At 44.8% G+C, this 22848-nt stretch overlaps 2 long non-coding RNA genes, 1 other non-coding gene and 1 pseudogene across 16 annotated transcripts; all 4 read left to right on the plus strand.

Moving 5' to 3' along the window:
- The first annotated feature begins 202 nt into the window (after positions 1-202).
- Positions 203-11389, plus strand: LOC125521296. 11 transcript variants are annotated; one of them, XR_007289152.1, is made up of 24 exons: positions 203-767; positions 1072-1139; positions 1231-1402; positions 2020-2243; positions 2324-2371; positions 3428-3510; positions 5460-5565; positions 5652-5774; positions 5862-5975; positions 6107-6242; positions 6326-6409; positions 6667-6758; positions 6848-6980; positions 7071-7129; positions 7229-7659; positions 7731-7873; positions 8393-8503; positions 8582-8694; positions 9174-9347; positions 9934-10000; positions 10109-10176; positions 10282-10352; positions 10708-10758; positions 11090-11389. It is a non-coding gene; the product is annotated as an uncharacterized LOC125521296 (long non-coding RNA). The 11 variants fall into 11 exon arrangements; XR_007289153.1 differs by having other exon boundaries at positions 204-767; positions 5862-5942; XR_007289154.1 differs by having other exon boundaries at positions 204-767; positions 5927-5975.
- LOC125526099 lies at positions 728-842 on the plus strand (annotated as a pseudogene).
- Positions 4680-4785, plus strand: LOC125526098. Its single transcript, XR_007291561.1, has one exon. It is a non-coding gene; the product is annotated as a small nucleolar RNA Z118/Z121/Z120 (small nucleolar RNA).
- A 1912-nt stretch (positions 11390-13301) lies between the features above and the next one.
- On the plus strand, positions 13302-16206 carry LOC125521318. Of its 4 annotated transcripts, none has more exons than XR_007289205.1 (5): positions 13302-14557; positions 14773-15119; positions 15204-15300; positions 15414-15660; positions 15758-16206. It is a non-coding gene; the product is annotated as an uncharacterized LOC125521318 (long non-coding RNA). The 4 variants fall into 4 exon arrangements; XR_007289206.1 differs by having other exon boundaries at positions 15418-15660; XR_007289203.1 differs by having other exon boundaries at positions 15204-15660.
- The last annotated feature ends 6642 nt before the right edge of the window (positions 16207-22848 follow it).

Below are 22848 nucleotides of genomic sequence, written 5' to 3' on the forward strand. Positions count from 1 at the left end.
TTCGTTTGGGGAGGGTAACTTGAGCATTGTTTACAAATTTATTCGTTGGCCCGTGGCAACGCACGGGCAGTCTACTAGTACTCTCATTGCATCGGGATTGGTGAGAACTAGTGATTGGGTTCGGGCCGGGTTGGGCCGGGTCGACAAGGGCCGTCGTGCTTCGGCCGCCCAACTCCAAAGATTTCTAAAAAAAAAAGCTCGCATCCAAAGAGCACCAGGCGACCACGAACCAACCGTTCCCTCTTCCATCGCACGCCCCAGATGCGATCTCCCGTCCCGTGCCTCTCCCCCGTCCCCGCCGTCGCCGGCGCCCCGGCGGCTCCTTCCTCGCCGCCACACCTATCCCCTCCCACCTCCTCGCCCCCCGCCACCGCTTTCTCATGCCCTGGAGACTTTGCCTTGCCACCCCCGAGTCGAGGATCCAAACTTTCCCCCCTCGGCGCCGGCGACCCGGCGTCTCCGGCCTTCCTCCCCGCCGCATGCCTAGCCCTTCCCCACTTCCCTGCCTACCCGCCTCCGCTTCCACCTTCCCCCCTTCCCGTCCCCAAACCGCGGATCCAGATTTGCCCCCTCCCCCGGGCCGGCGCCGGCGCCAACAGCGGCTCAAAAAACGGGATCTTTCGTCCCTCTCCAGCCGGTCGACCTGATCTCCCGTTTCAGCTGGCTACCCCGAAGGCCAACGGCGTCAGGCCGGTCCAGATCTGGCGGCTCTACTCCGGCGACCTTCTGTATGCAGTGCTGTGATGAATCACAAGGCCGGTATCTGAGTAAGTTGCCTCTTGAAGAGGACTCCTTCCTTGATTGTACACTTTAAACTGATCATATATTATTCTGAGCAGACATATACAGATATGAATTCATCAGCCGGTTCATTTTACATTTTATCCTGACGCACTGTTGAAGGAAAACAGCATCCATTGCCTCAGCTTCCACTTAGAAATTAAGCATATCTGAAGTTGGATTGCACTGCCTTTCACCACAACTTCTTTGTGTTCAATTTTTTAAACTGCTACCTTGTAAATGGATATTAAACTTTGGTATTAATTCCTTGCAATTTTATTTTCTGCCCAGCTACGAGACTGGTTGGATCCATCGCTTAATCATGCTGTTGTGCCATCTTCTCTTCTCATACTTTCAAGGTAAATTTGGTTAATGTATTTCCCACTGGCTATTGGCTAGAACAGATCTGTTTGGGCTTGCGTGCTTACTCATCTTTGCTAATGCTGTCAGAGCTTTTACCCTGGCTGGGAGAATGAAACCCATGGATGCTGTTGTAGCAACAGTGTCTTCTTTGCCAGATGAAGTTGTGGATACAATTGGGACAGTATTGCCATCTGAAGATTCGGTTTCTGAGAGGAGGAGAAAACTGAAATTCCTTGAGATGCAGGAAGAACTTATCAAGGTGTGTAACACATACGTAGATTGTATTGTTTTTTTTATACATAGGTGTGAGAATGTCTGGATGAACCAAAGGTTTTGAGAGCCTGTTTATATGCTGATCTAACGTTAGTTGTGTAGGATTGTGATGATCCAAATTCTACTGATTTAAGAGAAGCACTTAATTTCTGCTGATAAGTCTATAATTATGCTCGTTTAGCATCATTACTAGTTTCTCAGACAGTGTAGCCAAATGACCTGTTTTCAAGCAACTCATCTAATAGAAAATTCAGATATGTTAAACAAAATGGAGGAGTTTATAGCGTTAAAAAATATGCGTGGTGCTGCTAACATTGAACTGTTAACCAATTATAGCATTAAACAAAATGGAGCAGTTTATAGCATTAAAGCACCGCCCGACCAGCTTTGTGTAATACGGCGGTGGGGAAGCCTGCATGGTGCTGCTAACATTGAACTGTTAACCAATTGTTTTAGCATAAGGTTCTTACCCAAGTATGTTAGTTTTGGCATAGTGCTGTATTGCTTCTAACACTCAGCTGTTACCTGTTTATTTTAACTTAGCGTAATGCTGTTACTGAACATGTAATCAGTTATTTTAATGCTTTGAATGAAACTATTCAGGAGGAGAGAAGAAGAAAGAGAAAGAAGAGAAGGCAAAACAAAAGAAGGAAGAAAAAGCAAATCTCACAGAACAGGGGGCTGCTGAAGAAGATTTGGCTTTAAAGGAAATGACTGGCCCTACTGCTAGGGAAGAAGAAATGATAGAAGCAAAACGGCATGACACACTTGACCAGGAGCAGCTCTGTAATATCAGTCGAGCATTGGCTGTGCTGGCATCTTCATCGGTATGATCCTAGTCCATCTGTATTTTCTGTCGTTACTTCGCGGACTCTTAGTGATAGTGCCATAATTACTTACATTGCAGTCTGTTAGCAAGGAGCATCAAGAGTTCCTGAGCCTTGTCAACAAGGAGGTACGATGTGAATTTTTGAAGTGGGGTCAGAGGGACAATTACCATACAGCATTTTTTGTTTGTTTGTTGCATGTATGAACTGTTTTACTGTGGAGTCTGAGTAGTACTTAAGTGTTGAGGAATGCAGATAAAACTATATAACTCCATGCTTGAAAGAGAAGACACAGAGGAGTCTGAGTAGTACTTAATTGAACATCTTAAATAGTTTTCTCAACATTTGTAGAAATAAGTATCGTTTGATCGCCTGCTGTTGTGATACAAGGTAACTGTTACCCATGGGTTTCTACTTTGTAGTGAGTACATGGGTTAATTGGCCTTGTATTCGGCCTTATACCAGTTTTTCCTGTAACCCGGTGGCAGTACGTGGTACCAGTTTTTGGCCTAGTAGTTTACTAGACCTACTTTAGTATCATTCCGTTGTTAGTTGGAGATACTAAACAGAACAAATGGATTTCTTCATCATAAACCGCATCCTAAATTAGACTGTATGAATGGATCTCTTCATCATAAACTGCATCCTGAATTAGTCTTAACTTTCACTCGGTCCTGGCCTGCATATACTGTTGACACCTGCTTGATTGCATTTCCACCTTTATATTGCGTGTTCATTTGGAATAAAATGCTGAACTAGCATCAAAAGAGTTATACTACAAGGTACTGTGGTAGTTTACATTCAAGTATACGATTGAGAGTTACTCACAAGTTAGCTCTAGGCACTTATGCTTGGTCACTGGCACAAGCTCCTCCTTGTGTTCTTTATGTCAAAATGATTGTGACAATTCTTTCTTAATGCAGCAAATTCTCTCTTTAGCCTAAAAAAAGAACGATTGAAGTATAGCATGTCAGCATTAGAAGTATAAGGGTCTTGGTTGCTCTTGTTAACAAAGTTACAGCCTGTGGCTTTATCACTGATCTCTATGCCTACATTTGCCTTCCCCCAAGTCTGTTAGTTGGAGAGATTTCTTTGGTGGAGCTACCATTGATGTTGGTCATCCATACATTGCTATTGAATAATTTATGGGTTATTTGTTGACATATATTTTTGCTCTGTTTTAGGTTGATGCTACGCTTCGGGAATTGGAAAAGGAGATTGATGATGTGGATAAACATATCAGAAACCGCTGGCAACTGCTTGATAGGTATGTCAATTGCTTGTGTATCAAAGTCGTTTCATATTGCATGGCTGTCAGCTAGTGCATTGTGCTGCTGGTGAATTTCCTCTAGGAGTTGGACCTCCATTAGGGTTTGTTTAGGTAGGGAGGGCTAAGACCTAATCCGATCAAACCAGAAGCGATTGTTTTGGTAGTACTGAGTTTCCTGTCGATCTGTAGGAATTGAGCAGTATCAGTGATCAATGTGTACCACCTACCTCTAAGTGGTAGTTTAGTTGTCCATTGCCATTCTTTGATATCTGTTCTTGTGATTTATACGCTGCTCTGGTGCAGATACGTCGACAGTTATCGCCCCTACCCTAATTCAGGGATTTACCTTTTCTCAGTAAAACGCTGATTTGGCAATATACAACTAACTACTCCCTCCGTCCCATAATATAAGAACGTTTTTGACACTACACTAGTGTCAAAAACATTCTTATATTTTGGGACGGAGGGAGTACTTTTAAGCAATAACTAATAGAGGCAGATGTAGAATAATGGATGCTACTTCTCTCAGTAACTACCCCGTTAGTGTGACTGATAACAGAGACAAGTAGAAAACTGTCTCTACTCCCAACTGACGCTAATAGGTGGCTGTCCCTGAGGGTGTGAGAGGGGTGCGGCAGGAGAGGGCCTGCGCGGGGAAGGTTAACTTGCCCTTAAGTATCATTGCAACATTATTTTATTTTATTTTTGCGGAAGTATCGGTGCAACATTTATCTACCATGTTCGCACCAATGATTTTAACTCAGATATATTATTGCTGATACAGACATTTATAGTCTGTGTGGTAAGTCAGAGTTGTAGCATTGGTGAGCTAATTAATATGGCTCAAATTCTGGAAGATGTGTGAGAAATATTCCTATCTCAGATTCGTTCTACAATTTTATTAATCGGATACCCCATGAGTTCCCTCATGCTTGCTTATGTGACATGAGAAAGGAAGATCGATATCCAATGCAGTATATAGTATTCTTTTATAGACCTTAATGTTTGGCTGTACTTGGAGCATGTTTCGTCAACATGCTGATATCGTTTGTACAATGTCTTTTGATCTTCTGTTGCATCATCCTTTATTGCTTGAATTGTAAACCATGTACTTCACTGGGTTTCACGGGTAGCATGAGTATGACTAGTTTCCATACATTTTTGTATGCTTGCTGTGATGAATCACAAGGACGGTATCTGAGTATGGTTGCTCTTGAAAAGGCCTCCTTCCTTGATTAACATCCTAAACTGATCATATATTCTGAGCAAGCATGCAAAAATCTGAATTGAACATGGATCCACAATGACCTTTCACGTGCATCCTTTCCTGCTTGAAGTGTAAACCATGTAACTTTGCTTTGTTCATGGGTTGCATAATATGACTACTTTTCTTACCTTTGTCGGTATCTGAGTAAGGTTAGCTCTTGAAAAAAGGCCCCCTTCCGTGATCATATATTCTGAGCAAACATCCTTCCATGGTATCTGAGCAAGTTGGGTCTTGGAAAAGGCCAACTTCCTTGATCATTAATCCTAAACTGATCGTACACTCCGAGCAAACATATTCAAATCTGAATCCAGTGAGTGCTAGGAAGTTTTGATTTTTGTCCTAGCAACAGAATATATAGTAGTAACTCAAGATTGACTTTGGCAGGTTGGTGTACTACTGTTTATCATTTTGTCGAAAGTTGTGGCCTGTTATTAAATGTTAGTGGTTTCCTTGATGGTCTTGCTATATTATTTTTCACTTGTGGTGCAATGGAGCTGCTGCAAGTGTAGTAGCTATAGATGCACAGAGTTACTTTTAATTATATATACCCTTGTTTCAAGTGGTGCAACTGAGCTGCTAAAGCCAAAAAGGAAAAGTATTAGCTGTATGGACAATGAGTTTGATCTTTCTTCAATCCTTGCTGTTGTGATCCTGAAGTCCGTGCTGCTTCATGTTGCAGGAGAACATACCCCTGGAGGAGGCATTCGAGAACCTGAGATGCAGCCACCGAACAGATGCACCAGCACCTCTAATCTTTCGGCCCAAGCAAGCTCAAAGAGATGGTGGTAATGCTCCTACTCTACATTTTATATCCTCTCTGCTGCTTCCTGTTAACTGAATTGGGTCTTTGTTTTTCATGTGTGGGTTGCAGGAGAGCAACCAAACTAGCTAGGGTGGCCTGATGAGGTCCTGTATGAGGCTTTGCTTCTGATTCATATCATATTAGGTCTTGTATGATGATGCGTGTGTGGTTGATGCTCACGTACTAGCTAAGGTGGTTGTTTTGCCACTGGTGTTTCATTTTGTACCTCATTTAGCTCACTATTGTTACTTATTAGTACCTAAAACTGCTGCTGGATAGGCATTCATTGCTTGCTCAGTGTTCCCGTTGTTGGTGGAATTAACTGGATGCACAAAATATTTCAGCAACATATGCCAAAAGGTGCTGCTGCTGCTACCTTGCTGCTATGCAATTGTAGGTAGCCGGCATATCCACAATTGTACAGAGGCTACAGCTGCTGAACATAATTTAGTTCTTGCATATTTATCTTAACTCCACCAAGCTCATATTTGCTTAGAGGACTAACTGTAAGTAATTTTTTTCAGGTCAGCGTACTCTGATGAGAACATGCCTCCTGAAGGATTGCTTGAGTTGTGGTTACACTTGTTGAATTTATGTCCTAGTGTCGAACATGGTCTGCACTGACGAAGTGACGATGGTGAATCAGTTGCTGAAGCTGAGGTGTGGTAAATTAGTGTGTCCCCCCATGTCCCAGTATCTTGTTGTAGTATGATAGTTGTTCTGATGAGTATTATATGTTTCAGGAAGATGGATCATTTCCAGATATGCATCTGCACGCCAAGGAGCTGGAGCTGTAGCTGAATATGCATCTGCACGCCAAGCAGCTGGTGAGTAGCGCTTGTTCTGCTAGCAATAGCATGGAGTATTATTGTTTCAGTTTTTGCTTCAGCCAGTTGATGGAGTGCATTTGTTAGGGTTTCAGTAATTCAGCGCTCTTACTCTTAGTGTTTGTACTAGTTCTTGTACTAGTATCACGCTATAAGTGCTTGTACTCCATCAACTAAGTACTTAGTTGTTATTCTTGTACTCTTAGTTGCCTGACTAGTAACCAAAATTTATTGTTTAAATGGCTTTGATTGATCAGCGACGGCCTTGCACAAGAAGGTGCAGTCAGCGAGCAAATCTTTCAAGTTGAGAAGATTGAATTGCATGACCCAGCTTGGGCTGGGTGATATGGTACGATACTCTACTCAATTTGATCCGGGCTGCATTGGATGCCCTCTAGGCTCCATCGTAGCTGCTGCAGTAACCCTATGCGTGTGTAGGCTTTTCAGGAACTCTGCTCGCGCGTGCCCTCTCCTCTCCTCTCTGTGTACAGAGGGATGGGGCTTGGCGTGAAGACCACGCGGACCCCTCGGTATCCGTTGGATCATTAAATTTACCACGGGGCCGCGCGCGGTAAAAAGTGAACCCCGGGGCCCGGGCCCCGTGCCCCATCCCATTTCCTTTATAATTTATTTACCCATCTTTCTTTACTGCTGCATGCAGGTGAAAGAGGCGACGGCTCCTCAGCCCCGAGGCGTCTCTCTCTCTCTCAATGGGCACAGGTATGCGTGCACCCACCCACCCACCCCTCCTCTCAATGGCCATCATTGTTTTGCTCACTGCCTCACTCCCCTCCTCTTTCTTTCTTCTTCCTTACGCAGAGCCTTCCACACACAGCAGCCAAGCCAAGCCAAGGCTTGGACCGACGATGAACCAACCGAATCGGCGCAGCAAGATGCACCAGCAAAGGAAGGGCGCGGCGCCCCCAGGCCAAGGAGGCGGCGGCCCCACATCGCTCGAACCCTCGCTCAATGACGCGTGGGCCCGCCTCCTCCAACTGCAACGGCCCCCATCGCGCCTCCTCCCGCCGGCCGCGGTACCAGGCAGGCTGACATGTGGGCCCGCCACGCCGCCGGTATATATACCGGTGTCGGTGTGCCCCCTCTGTCTATCCTCCTCCCACCGCCACATCTCCCCCATCTGCCACGGATCGCTCGCCGGAGACGCCCGCCGCCACAGATCGCTCGCCGGAGACGCCCACCGCCACAGATCGCTCGCAGGAGACGCCCACCACCACCGGTTGGACCTCCTGGTTCGACTCTAATCCTGTTTCCCCTCCTGGGTTTCCAGCGTCTTCTCGCCAAGCTTACCTCATCCCCGCAGGTTATCAATGGCCGCCGTTCTCCATGGTGCTCGCGCAGGCCGCGGCGGCCCTGGCCGCGCTCAGGGGGGGCAGAGGGGCGCCGCCGTGCAGCAGGGCCCGCCCCAGGAAGCAGCCCCCGTCCCCAACCCCAACCCCCCCACAGGTGACGCCCTCTGCCATCTCCTCCCCTTCTCTCTGCTCATGACGAACCCTTCCTCGTACTCTTGTGATCTAGAGATGTTTGACCTGTCCTGTTTTGTACCAATTTGATCTGCTCTAAACGGCTCTAAACGGTTATATCTGTTCATGCATGTCTGTGCAGTGTACACCTCTTATCAGCACCTCGACTTTAATATATGCCTGTGTAGCGGGCAATGCAATGCCGCTAATGAACTAGTTAAATTTTCTGACATGTGCTTGCTTAGAACACTGGATTTTGTACATGGACACCGCACTAGATTTCCTTGTTACTTAGCTGTGGGCTGCACGTTTTTTAGTGGCGCTATTCTCTACACCTTTGTAATTTATTGGTTTGCATGCACATAATGTCATGGCAGAACCACTTCCTTGAATTATTAGTGGGCTGCACGTTTTTTTTGTGGTGCTATTCTCTAAACCTTTGCAATTTATTGGTTTGCATGAACATATATGTCATGACCGAACAACTCCTTTGAATTATCAGTGGGCTTATTGGAGGCCTGGAAACGAGAATCTTTCCAAGAAGAACAAGAACTATGATCAACAACTGAGAATTTACAGGCGCCTAGAGAACTCCCATCGTGTTAATAAGATGGTAATTTCATTTTGAGTGATCTTCTTATTGCAGGTCTAGATTGTAACAGTAATAACTAGAAAATTGTATTGCTTGTAGGAGCTCGCTTACTTCACAATTCCTGAAGGTCTTCTAATTCAGCCGGCTCACATTGTGAATAAGCTACGGGATATAGTTTCTCTGTATAATATGATGATGCCATTACGGCAGAGGTAAGAATTAACTGTTGTAATGTCTGTTATAGAGATCTCATGTTAAATCTGTATGCATCACTGTATACATATGAAGTGTTAACTTGAGGTACATGGGCTTTTATTTTCTAGAGTTTTCACCGTCTAATGCAATCTTCTACATATTCCTAAATTGGAATGTCCTTTACAATTATTACCTGCACTTGTTTGATCTAATTGTGAGTGGTGTTATACATGTCCTTTTGTGGAGCAGGAAGGTATGGTTGCTTGATAAATTGGTAGATAGCGCAATGTCATTGAAGTTTTAGAGTAATGATTAACACTTAACAAACTAACTTGTCCTGTAAATTAGCTGTGAGTTAAGATTTATTATACAAATTAGTAGCTAGGCATTGATCTTAGTTGTTTTGTGTATATTATTATAATCTGTGCCTTGTTTCTTCTGCTCTCTCTAGAAAATTTTGTTAACACTATATTAATGGTTTAGTTTGATATTTCAGGGCTCTATATAAATATCTTGATGGCTACTCTGGTAAAGAGACAGACAAAATCAATAAGATTCTCGTTAAGACTGTACTGTGTGTTGACGACAAAATTGCTGAAATCTTGGCGGCGGGGTGGTACTGCCCTCCGCGTCCCAATGTTTTTGATGATCTTCCGAGGTTAAATTGATGGTAAACTTCCAAGTCCTAATCTTATTGTAATTAATGCTTGTTTTGATTGAACTTTTGACATAAACTGCTTGTAAATGAACTTGTAAGGTTTGATGTGTTTCAACTGCTACAGCTTCAGTAGCTTCCTCATATTGTTACCATCTTGTTATGTTCAAGCTGTATTATGATGTTCACTACTTTCTCATGTTTAAGTCTTCAGTTCTGTCTAATTCTCTGTTTGGAGTGAAATATGCTACATTGGCTTTTATTTCTAGAATCTTCTCATGTTTGCTCTTCATTTTTATCTTGTCTCCTTTACTCTTCATTTCAAAATACTGCGACTCGCATTGTCTAATTTTTTTGCTCTTCAATTCTCTGTATGGACTGAAATATGTTAGTCCCTCTGTCCGGAAATACTTCTTGGAGAAATGGATGTATCTAGACGTATTATAGTTATAGATACATCCATTTTTATCCATTTCTTCTGGACCGAGGGAGTACATGGGAACCTTTTTTCTGGAATCTTCTCATGTTTGCTCTTTGTTATTATCTCTTCTTTACTCTTCATTTCAAAACTACTGTCTAATATCTGTTTCTTTGTCTGTAGGTTCGCTTCCTGAATGCTGTTAAAGAATGATAATCCAAAGTATTTCTAGTTACCATCTTTGTTACTGGTAATCTTTTCACATAAACTTATTTTCTAGAATCTTCTTGTGCTTTCTCTTTGCTCCTTTACTCTTCATTTTAAAACTACTATCTAATATCTGTTTCTTTGTCTGTAGGTCCTCTTCCTCGAATGCTGTTAAAGAATGATAATCCAAAGTCTTTCTAGTTGCTATCTTTGTTGCTGGTAATCTTTTCACATAAACTTATTTTCTAGAATCTTCTTATGTTTTCTCTTTGCTCCTTTACTCTTCATTTCAAAACTACTGTCTAATATCTGTTTCTTTGTCAGTAGGTCCTCTTCCTCGAATGCTGTTAAAGAATGATAATCCAAAGTATTTCTAGTTAGTATCTTTGTTACTGGTAATCTTTTCACATTAACTGCTTTTGGTACCATTTGAATTATGATGTTAACGACGACCCTCATTGTCTAAATTTTCCATCCTGTACCTCTTCATTGATCTCCAATTCTTTGTATGGAGTGAAATATATTACTCCCTACTGCCGGAAATAATTATTGGAGAAGTTGATGTATCTAGATGAATTTTAGTTCTAGATTCATCCATTTTTATACATTTCTCTGATAAGTATTTCTGGACTAAGGGAGTACATGGAAACTTATTTTCTAGATCTTCTCATGTTTGCTCTTGGTTATTATCTTGTCTCCTTTACTCTTCATTTCAAAATTATTGTCTAATATCTGGTTCTTTGTGTGTAGACGCTGTTACTCTAGGATTCTACTACAGAATATTGCTCAGAAGTCTTGCTGGTAAACTTTTGACATCAACTGCTTTTGACTGTTTGAACTAATACAACTCTTTTTCCTCTTTCTGTCACCTGGCTTTTGTGTTTCACTATAGTGTGTCATGCATATTGTTCAGTAACGGTTCAGGCTGAATTAGAATGTTAACGGTGAAATATGTCGTTCTCATTGTATTTTTTTCTCATGTTTAACTCTTCATTACTGTTCAATTCTCTGTTGTGAGTGGAATCTGTTACATTGCCTTCTGTTTTCAAGAATTTTCTCATGTTTACTCCTCATTATCATCTATCATTTCTCTTAATTGTAAAATTACATTCTACATTTGTTTTTTGTGCAGATGCTGCTTGTATGGAATGCCACCGTGTAGATGCTGCTCTTATGGAATGCCACCGTGTAGAAGCTGCTCGTATGGAATGCCGCTGTGTAGATGCTGGTCGTATGGAATGCCGCCGTGTAGATGCTGCTGCAGAATCATACTTGTGAAATCGTTGTGAATATTATGATGTTACTGGACAAATATTGTTTAGGTTTCTACTGCTACCGCTTGAACAGCTTATTGTCAGCTTGAGCACATTGCTGTATTACATTGTTTTCGGTGAAACATGTGGGGTGGCATGCTACCTCGTCATTAGTTTTATTGATATGCCACTTGCATTTTGTTTCAATAACAGCAATGGAAATTTCATGAAATCTACTATTGTGACGTCCAACTTAGTGTTGGAAATTGTCACAGCCGTGCCGAGTCGCGCGAGCAGACTTCGCACAAGCCGACTGTTGACGTGCAGCCAGCCGTTGTCTTCACCCAGGTTGCGGTGTGATCAGCTTTGCTTGACCGGTGTCGGCTCGTCATGGGCACTATGGTGTTCTGGTATATAATGAGTGATACTGTAGCTGTTAAAAATAAATAATCATCGCGGTTATTAGGGAATAATCCCTGTTCCTTCTCACATGTGCGGTTGCACACTTTCACCTACTGTCATGGCGGTTCTTGGAACGACGACGTCTCTCGCATCCCTTGGAGGCGACTGTTCCCACTGTATATAAGTGTTCATTCATCAGCAATAAAGAATGATTCGATCATTTGTTGGATGGTCTCGCTTGATTACATATCTCTCTCTCAACAAGTTATCAGCATGCTTCCGGCGGAGCGATTCCGTCGGAAACGAGGCGGCTCAGCCTCGGCGCAAGGCCGCCAACGGTTGTTTAACGCGCGACCGCGCCGATGCCCAGCGCGCAACGCCTTCCCAGTGAGGTACGGGGTTCGCAAATAAGAAGGCAAGATTCAATGGTAGTGTGCAGATCAACTGCTTTGCAGATTATCACCATTATTATTTAAGCTCACATTTTGTCATATTTGACATTATGATTGCTAAACGATGTGTTCTCTTATACATTTTATTAAGTTATGACATAGCGTACTAGAAATATGAGTATTTACTGATTTCATCAAATTATACTCTCTAGTGCTGAGAGATGGACCCCAAAATTTATTTTGGGGAGTATCTACAAAGTGTCATGCTTAACCATTTGAAGTTCACACTAATGGTTTGAAGCTAACTTCTTGAAATATCATTAATTTCACAAAGTTCATTACATCATCAACCATGATGGTCTTTAATTTACTGATAGTAAATTAATTATCTCCGGTGGCTGGGTTAATTGCTCAAAACCACCAGATTTGTGGCTAGGGTACTTCGAAACCACCGCTTTTGTCAAAAATCACAAAAAACCACCAACTCTGTGGCAAGTGAATAACAAAATGAACTAAACGAGCTGCTAGCAGCAACTAAGTGGAAAACTGACATTCCTGGCCCACCTGTCAGGCTGACTTGGCAAAGAATAAACACGTGGACAAGTGACTAGTCTATCACGCGCTCTGTCTCTCTCTCTCGTCCGTCTCTAGCATTTCGTCGAGCATCTCGCGTGCACGCACACCACCTACTCCGTCTGTCCGGCTCTTCTCCGGCGATGCTGCCCCTCAGTCCGCCCTACCCCGACGAGCTCCGCCCCCTCCTCTGTGCGCGGCGAGCCGGTCCCCTCTCACTAGCACGCCCTCGTGGAGAAGAGCCAATGCGCCTTGGGTTTTCTGGTGCGCCGCCGCCACCAGTGTTGCCACGGCGAGCAGCACACCTTCCCCGCCTCTGGCTCCAGTGGCTCTTGTGCATCTGAGCTTGGCGCTCGCTAGGAAGACGGGGAGAGGAGAGGTTGTCTGTGGCATGAGGGGGAGGAGCTCGCCTCTGGCCGTGGCCAGCGGCTGTGGCTGCAATAGCAGGGCGAGGCGTCGAGGCCAGGAGGAGTTCGCCCGGCCTCAGCGTGCCGGTGCTGGGATGCCGCCGGATCCGGCTGAAGCAGGGGAGGCAGGGCGTGGTGCCATCAGCGACGAAGGACGGCGACGCGTGGATAGCGGTGGTGACTGTCGTAGCGGGGTTGGGCCCGTAGCTCCCTCTGCCGACGTCGAGGCTAGGAGGAGCTGGCCCCGCTTCCTTGCTCAGGCCCGATGACGAGCGCGGCTCCCCGTCTCAAAGTGGTGGCGCTGGGCTCCGCCGGATCCAGGAGAAGCGGGAAGGTAGGGGCCCTGGGGATATAGGTCGCGGCTCCGGTGAGGCGCGGGGGAGGCAGGGGCGTGGCGCCACCGGCGACGACCGACGCAGGACGCGGGAGGAGGGGAGGTAGGCGCGCGCGGGGGTTTCTCTCCGCCCCGGCCCTGGTGCGGCGGCGCTGGGCTCCCGTTGTATCCAGAAGGAGGAGAGGAGAGAGTGGAGATAAGAGATGTGGCTGACAGGTGGGACCCCAATCCACCTCAGCAGGTCAAACATTGACTAGGACTAGTCTTTGCCACATCAGCCAGGACAGACGGGTCCCACCCGTCAGTTTTTTTTGTTAGACACACTTAATTTCGAATCAGTGCGATTCGTTACTCACTTGCCACAGAGTTGGTGGTTTTTTGTGATTTTTGATAAAAACGGTAGTTTCGGAGTACCCTAGCCATAAATCTGGTGGTTTTGAGCAATTAACTCCCGGTGGCTAGAGAATGTGAGACATTCGCCGGACAGGGCGATTTGGTGCCCGGGCTTAGACGCTCCCGAAATCTCTGCCGCTGGTTGCTGCATCGGGATGGTAAAAAATAGGCCTGACGAGCAGGGCCGAAGAATACTAAGGATACTCGTGGTATACGGCCCGCAACAGTGCGCAAGAGTGGGCCATCTTCGTAGCGTCGGGGTCTCTCCGTCACAGGGGGCGTTCACGAGCCGTCGACCAGAACGCGTGGAGTCATCTGAGCTGTGGTCCACGACGGTAGTCCAGGTCGTTCCGGAAACCTGAGCCATGGCGACACGAGAACCCTGGGTCCCGTGCTTTCTGCGGCGGCGCGGCAATGTCGGCCGACGGGCTGGAGTTCCGACGGATCCCGTTGACCGGTGAGTTTTCCTTTCCCGGTGTTCGTCTTTCGATTGCTTGTTTGCCTTGGGGGCCCGGATTTTCGGTCCACGATTTTGGTGACCGCCCACAGCTCACCACCACCGCCGGTGAGCGGTGACTATGCTTCGACTCGCACGTTTCCTCCTAGGGAGGAGCTTGCGGACATCCTGGAACATCAAGATCCGGTCTCCCCCAAGCTGCTGCCGCCCCGTGATGCAATCCGGCTATGCCGGCTGATTCCAATGTTGGGTCAGGCTGCGCGTGGCATGAAGGTAACCGCGGCCCCGTGAGGCCGGGAGGGGAATTCCTGGCAAAAACAACGCTTCTACGACTTCTTCTGCACAATCCAATGGGAGGGAGAACCCCGAAGCACTGGGTGGACGAAAAGGTGATTTTTGAGATTACCCTGCTTGTCAGTTGGAAGGAGCAAATGCTACGTTTCTTCTGTTTAACCTGGGAGGCATACGCTCGGCTGAATGTACAATTGATGAAATATTAACGTCAAGCTGTGTGGTGTATGATTTTAACTCCGCAAATAGATGTTGTGTGGTACTAGAATGTTCACTGAATTTGGAAACTGAAATTGAATCATGGTCTTTTCAGGTTGCGGCTGGGCAGTGCACCACCAGACAGAACTCTGGCTCGAGAATGAGTGCTGTCGGCCTTCAGTTGTCGGTATACTGACATGATGGTAAATGCAGGTGTTGATTGTGGTGGAACAGGGGCTCACGGTGGTACAGAAGTGCAGAATTTCATAGAGGGTCATTTCCAGAGGAAGGGAGTAGACTAAGGCGAGTGGTGCTAGGAATCCGACAGGTGATCCGGCGGTGAAGAGTGAGTGGGGAGAGAAGTTCCCTCATTCCATCTGACTAAACCATGACGAGCCGTCGCTTCGGGATGTTCTTTGGTTCTACGACAACATGCTGGGTTGTTCTGAGGAAACTTTCGAAGTAAGTCTTGTAACTGATGTGAGACTAAGTGCATGGAAGTTTTGGATAGCTTAACTGACGAGATGTGTTTTCTTTTTTCACCAGGAAATGGTTTAGGCACGTCAATCCATTTGCCGCGGTGATGTTCGAGCAAGACCTGAAAGGAAGAACTAGGAGAGGAGTTTTCGATCCGTGTTGTGTGGTAAGTGTCTCACTGTCTGTGATCCACCATTGGAACGTGATAACATACATAGTGCTGTCTTTGACTGGTGTGCACTTCTTCGCATATGGTAATTACCTCCAACCTTGGTCAAGTCAGATGGCCAACTCATGACGTACGGCCACTGGACTACCCACTGCCCTGCTGTTGCTGCCTACACTTTTGGGAAGTTAATATCTGTTGTCTTTTGAATGATCACGTAAAACTATCTGAAGTGCACTTTCAAACGAAATAAAAAACTTTTTTGTGATACATATATACTGCATGGAGGATACCAGGACATGCAGCTTGCACATTGCACGACATTACGACAGCATAAAACTGAAACTTCCCTTGATGAAGGTGAACCATCCTATCAATTTATTTTTGTGAAGATGTGTTCACCGACTTAGCTCTAACTTCATTATCCTTATAGTCTGCAAATATTTTTCATACACAGTACAATATGATGAACAAACTTAAGAGGCAAGCCCTCCACGAGTGTCTGAAGTTACAAGGAAACACCTCGACGTTGGCACGCGAGGCATTGTGGGCAGTCCTAGCACCTGGTGACTCTTACTTCGTATGAAACCCTCTTCTGCCTAAAAACATGTCCTGGAAGCGAACTTCCTCTAGCAGATTGTCCCATGCGCCTTACCTAATGTACCATCTTAGGCATTACTACGATCTCCACTGACCATCATTTTAAGATGTTGTATCGAACATTTGAGCCTAGTATATTGCTTTTTGCTCACTTCGTAGCTTGTTTTTTAGATTCATGCAAGGAACAATCACTGTTTTACAATCATCCTTCAGTGTACTCTGTACGAATGTTTGCGATAGCCTAAACTCTTTGGCCACATCGCCACATTTGTTTGCTTCTCCTTGTATTCATCTACTTGCTATTTAGACAAACCAGTCAGCACTTCATGTAATCACAAATCTAGGCCCGAATACATGTCTGACGCCCTATCTAATGAGCTACAAATTCCTGAATCAGTTTCTTTGGGTTGCACTCACGTGACACTTCAACAGCAGTATGAGAGTTGTTGTAGTACAGCAAAATCTAACAGTAGAGTTTATGCGAGGAAACATTTTCGCATTGAAAACTTTCCTGCTGCAGGAGAGTTGTACTCACGTGACACTTGCTCCAGCAGCAGTATGAGACTTATAAATTTCGAATTGTAAGGTCAAACCATTACAAGCAAACTTGTGCAAACATTTCCGACGCCATTTGCAATTGCACGCTTTGTAATGCACCCAGCATGCACTAACAACTCTCAGAGAAGATGCTAATTGATGTTGTTCAGCAAGCACCGACGGAAACGGTGTTGATGCGGACATGGCGAGGGATCGAAAGAAAAGGGCGGCAAGATCGGGAGGGAGTGGCATAGGATAAGGCCGGCTGGGTTGGTGGCCGTTATTATGCCTGCTTTCCGTGTAAGCCCGACGGCTCGGGATGGCACAGAAAACTAAACGGGCCGTGCGCCAGGGCCTGTTCCGGCCGAGAGGTGACAAGGCGTACCGCTTTCAATGCGACTGAGGCCCACGTTATGTTTTACATCGATACTGTCTGAATACAGCTGCGAATACATCTAAAGGAGCACATCCCCATGCGTGTTGACGGATGTGATATCGAGAGCAGCTGAGCCTGGGCTTAGATTTGAATATTCCGACATTCGCCCTCAATGGCCACCAATGCCCTACCTGGGCCATGGACATCATGATCGCTCTTACGTCTTGTGGGTCGAAATCACATCGCTAACAGAAGAAAAATATGTTGTCTTATACATCATAAGGCATTATATCGATCCAGATCTCAGCATATGATTATTCTCTATTAGCAAACCCTGGGACACGGAGGACTGATACGTCTCCAACGTATCTATAATTTTTGATTGTTTCATGCTATTATATTATCTGTTTTGGATGTTTAATGAGCTTTATTATACACTTTTATATTATTTTTGGGACTAACCTATTAACCCAAGGCCCAGTGCAAATTGCTGTTTTTTTTGCCTATTTCAGTGTTTCGCAGAAAATTAATATCAAACGGAATCCAAACGAAATGAAACTTTTGGGAGAGTTATTTTTGGAACAAACGTGATCCAGGAGACTTGGAGTGGAGGCCAAGAAAGCCACGAGGCGGCCACGAGGTACGAGGGCGCGCCCAGGGGGGCCCCCTGGGCGCGCCCCCCACCCTTGTGGGCCCCTCGTTGCTCCACCGACATACTTCTTCTCCTATACATCCGAGAGCACCACGAAACCCTATTTCCACCGCCGCAACCTTCTATACCCGTGAGATTCCATCTTGGGGCCTTTTTCGGTGCTCCGCCGGAGGGGGAATCGATCATGGAGGGCTTCTACATCAACTCCAAGGCCTCTTCGATGATGTGTGAGTAGTTTACCACAGACCTTCGGGTCCATAGTTATTAGCTAGATGGCTTCTTCTCTCTTTTTGGATCTCAATACAATGTTCTCCTCGATCTTCTTGGAGATCTATTCAATGTAATTCTTTTTGCGGTGTGTTTGTCGAGATCCGATGAATTATGGGTTTATGATCAGATTATCTATGAATAATATTTGATTCTCCTCTGAATTCTTTTATGCATGATTTAATTATCTTTGCAAGTCTCTTCGAATTATCAGTTTGGTTTGGCCTACTAGATTGATCTTTCTTGCAATGGGAGAAGTGCTTAGCTTTGGGTTCAGTCTTGTGGTGTCCTTTCCCAGTGACAACAGGGGCAGCAAGGCACGTATTGTATTGTTGCCATCGAGGATAAAAAGATGGGGTTTATATCATATTGCTTGAGTTTATCCCTCTACATCATGTCATCTTGCCTAATGCGTTACTCTGTTCTTATGAACTTAATACTCCAGATGGATGATGGATAGCGGTCGATGTGTGGAGTAATAGTAGTAGATACAAAATCGTTTCGGTCTACTTGTCACGGACGTGATGCCTATATACATGATCATGCTAGATATCGTCATAACTATGCGCTTTTCTATCAATTGCTCGACAGTAATTCGTTCACCCACCGTAGATTATGCTATCTTGAGAGAAGCCACTAGTGAAACCTATGGCTCCCGGGTTTATCTTCTATCATATTATTTTCCTATACTTTACTATTTCCGTCTTACTTTATTTTACAATCTTTACTTTCCAATCTATACAACAAAAATACCAAAAATATTTACTTTACTATCTTTATTAGATCTCACTTTTGCAAGTGGCCAAGAAGGGATTGACAACCCCTTTATCGCGTCGGTTGTAAGGTTCTTAATTGTTTGTGTAGGTACGAGGCGATTAAGCGTGTGGTCTCCTACTGGATTGATACCTTGATTCTCAAAACTGAGGGAAATACTTACGCTACTTTGCTGCATCACCCTTTCCTCTTCAAGGGAAAACCAACGCATGCTCAAGAGGTAGCAAGGACCTCCAGGGCAAAGGTTTGAAACTCACTTCAACCTTCAACCTGACATTAGCATCGGTGACGGGACCCATTGGACACGGAGAACGTGATGGTTGAATATGCCTCAACCGACATGTTTCGAGACTATGACTGGTCTCTCAATCTCCTGAGTGGACAACATAATTTATGTCCATTTATGATGTTCTAATAAGAACATAACACAATATATTGTATGAGCACTTTGGTACAAATACATTTGTATGTATTCTATATATCTGAGTGATTTTCATATTGAGAATCTTCATGTATATATATAGATTTCTACGGGGGTCAATTTGATGAAAGATGATTTGTGCCTTGTGGACATATGCACCACGAACTCTATATCAGGGAATTAAAATGTTTCCACTCTCGTTGGGAGAAATGGAGATATTTTAAAATCACTAGACGCGATGAGGTATTTGTTGGCTCAACTCAAGTCATATTTACTATCCCTGTGGGTACTCAAGTAACTTAAGGATGCTTTATTGCTTCCCGGTTTATTTCGTACCCTACTAAACTATACAAGTATTCGTCAAAATAGTTTCTCTAATGAAACTTATGATGACAACAAGAGAAATAACTTCTCTTTACCATATGCAAAGAATATGACAAGCACATTCTCTATGTATCATTTGGATTGTACTACACATACACACAACCCGTAGCACATGTTGCGTACGAGATAGTTTTCTAGAGTGTCTTGTACATGACAAACTTGGCATACTCGCCTTGGTCATCCAGACATTGGCTTGAAACTGGTCAGAAATTCCGTTGGTTTATGATTATTATGATGCTAAATTCTAACAATATTTGGATTTTGTGTGCACTACATGTGACACAGGGAAGCTAATTTTAAGGCTCACGCACCTTAAAGTCTACACTAAACCACTCAAACTCCTTGAATGCATCAAGTTGAGGTAAGTGGCTCTTCCCATCCATTGACTAGACTATTCAGGTGTTCCATGGTTCTAAAAGACACATCTACATGATGGTCCCAACCGTGGTTTTTCCACATGAAACCATTGGCTCATTATCCCGATATCGATTTCAAGCAAATCGAATGGACAACATTGTAGAATTCTCCTTGAGTGCCTTCTGTATGGCCCTTGGATTGAAGTTTAGCAATTTGTCCTAATGTCTAGACTCAAAATGGTTTGGTAGAATCCTATATCCAAAGAATTAAGCTCATTGCATGATAACTGTATTTCCGTCAATGCCTCAAGCCCCTCGCATGGGGAGTTATTCAAGGCCAGTATGCTGATTCAATGAGGAACATTTCCAAGCATTAGGGGGAGATTTCAAGTACCATAAAGAATGCAAGGAAATTAGTGGAATGTTCAACACATTTCTGCCTCAAATCCACATACTCAAAGATCTGAACCATGCGTTCAGAAGATTTGCAACACGTTGCAAATAACCTACCAGATTCATTTACTGACTATAAAGGCGTCACACAATCCTACAATCCTGTAAAAGTACACCTGAAAGAGTGGAGGTACCAGCGAAATCCACTCCACTCCCCGTTCAAAGCAACAGGGGGAGATGTATGGCAGAAGTACATCAAGATCCAGCTTCGCACAAGCAAGGATATCAAGATCTGTGAATCAGTAAATTCAAGTCATCTTCATGTTGACATACACCTAATGGGTAGTATACACCCAGTGGACGGGAAACCTTCACCAACTCAGCTCATAGTGCACATAATGACTGGGACATCGGAATACCCGACTCAATCACATTGGGAAATCGCGAGCAATCACCATCACTACTAGGAAAAAGCCTATCAGTAGCACGGGCCTTAGGTGTATCAGTAGCGCGGGGACCCGCGCTACTAATACGACGCTACAACTAACTTGTAGCAGTAGTGCGTGTTGACCCGCGCTACTGCTATACATGGGTACACAGTAGCGAGCTTTATCGGAACACGCCGCTGATAATAGCTGTAGGCTTTACAGTAAGCCGCGCTACTGCTAAGTGCGGGCTGCTGCTAACTTTATTTCCCTCGCTACTGCTAGTTTTATTAGATTCTGATTTTTTTCTACATATTTGTTTTGTATTTGTACAGGCTTTACACAATAATCTCTAGCATATCATACACATACAAATGTAATCATAGCATACACATACAAATAGTCTGATCAAATCATGTCATCATCATAATCATCATCCAACACAAAGTGCTCTCTCATCATCATCTCAAAAATAGCGATACAAGTCTCGAATACTTGCAACTACATCATCATCCATCTGAACAATGATATACATAAGAAGAGCTATCACTATGAGTGAGAGCAGAACTATGCAGTACATGAGGCGGCGGTTATGAGTCCTCTCTTGCGCTAGCGTGAACCTCAAGTAACTAGCTTTTGCTTCTTATATGCTTTTGAAGCCTTTAAGGCCGGTGCCCGACACCCGTTCCACTTGCGCCCGACATTCGGGCCACTTGTCGTACACTCCCGAACCTTCCCTTTGTACACGACATATCACTGCTTCTTCGCCATCAAGAATCTAGGTACCTGTTAGAGATGCATCTTCATCAAGAGAATGTACAATCATATGCAACAAAATATACTTGAGCAACACGAAAAAAGGGTTAGCAACTAGATGCAACATATAGTAAACATAAATAATCAACGCAGTTTCATCATACGCAAACTAATTAACTAGAGGTACACAGGTCATCGTACCCAAACTAACGAAGTAGCATTACACAAGTTCGGTAGGGACCGTGGACATCACAAAGTTTCATTGCTACAGAAAGTATACAAGTTCAACCAACACATATCAGCATCACCGACATCGTAAATCACTAGAACTTCCATCCTTCTGTATCATCGAGGATGCACCCTAGCTTCTTTAATGGCCTGAGGTCCTGATGTTGCATGCCTATGCGAGTTCGGAAGTCAGCTCGCGATATAGGGCCGTGGTGGAACATCCACTTCTCTTCGACGACTTCTTTCGTGATGATCGTCACAATGTCCCTCTGGATGCGAAAGAAGTCATCTCTAAGTTTATAATCCGCTTCTCCTTAAGATTCTACCCACTTGCGGATATAATCAAGAAGGACTCGTGCATGTAGTATGGATCCGCCATACAGATTTGCGAGACTTCTCTCTTCATGACGGAGCTCATATGTAGCACAAAAAGGCGGACGATTGTAAAATTGATCCGCCTTGTCAGAAACATCTCGAAGATATGCTCAAACCGCAGGGAGAACACCTCCGCGGGCCGGGTGTCGAGGTAGCACTCCCCCTCAGGCACACGAGCCGTATATGTCGGATATCCTGGATCCTTCGAGGCTAGTAGGATTTTCTCAGTCGACAACACATGGTCGTGCAGTCTCCTGAGATGCCCTGATATTTCCTCCAGCGGTTTCGTCGGTAGCATCAGCTCGCCCGTGACATGGAACATGACCTCACCTTTGATGGGTACACACTCTTCAAAACCCGCCGTCTGACTGCTATGTGCTCTGGCTTGTTTGTAGGCAGTAGAGGCTTTCTTTGCCAGTCTCCTCCTCTCCTTTTTCTTGGGCTGACCTTCCATACCCTTGCTTAACCCTCGCTCTAGTGTTGTCGGGCTAAGCACTGTAAGACTCTTGGCTAGTTGAGCCTGTGTTGAGGCGGCATCTTCAGGCGTGTGTTGTGAGGATTGCATGAAGAGAGACTTCTTGCAATCAACCCTGCTAGGACGTTCCTGCTCAGGCAGATCATCCATCTCCTCATCAGCATGCTGATAGCCCGAGTCATCATATGGATGACTCATCATTTCTAAGTCATCGTCATAGGCGCCCGTATTGAGGAACCTAAAAGGGTCATCCTCGTCCATCTCATCATCCATTCTTTGTTCTATGGGGGCGATTACATCAGCCACTATTGGGCCCGCTTCCTCGCGTAGTCCGCCGCTCTCACCCGTAACTACAGCCGCTGGTAATTGCGTAGGCGGGGTGGTGATGTTCATACCTGCTTGCTGATGTGTGGTTATTGGTGTGCTCTCGGCCGGCTCCAGACGAAGAAGATTCTTTGGCCATAGCAGCACCCAACCCTTGTAGTTTCCAAGCTGCGGCGGGGTCTCATCGTCCTCTCCCACTACTAGG

Source organism: Triticum urartu, chromosome 7 (genome assembly GCF_003073215.2).
Source record: "Triticum urartu cultivar G1812 chromosome 7, Tu2.1, whole genome shotgun sequence".
Classification (NCBI taxonomy): Eukaryota; Viridiplantae; Streptophyta; class Magnoliopsida; order Poales; family Poaceae; genus Triticum; species Triticum urartu.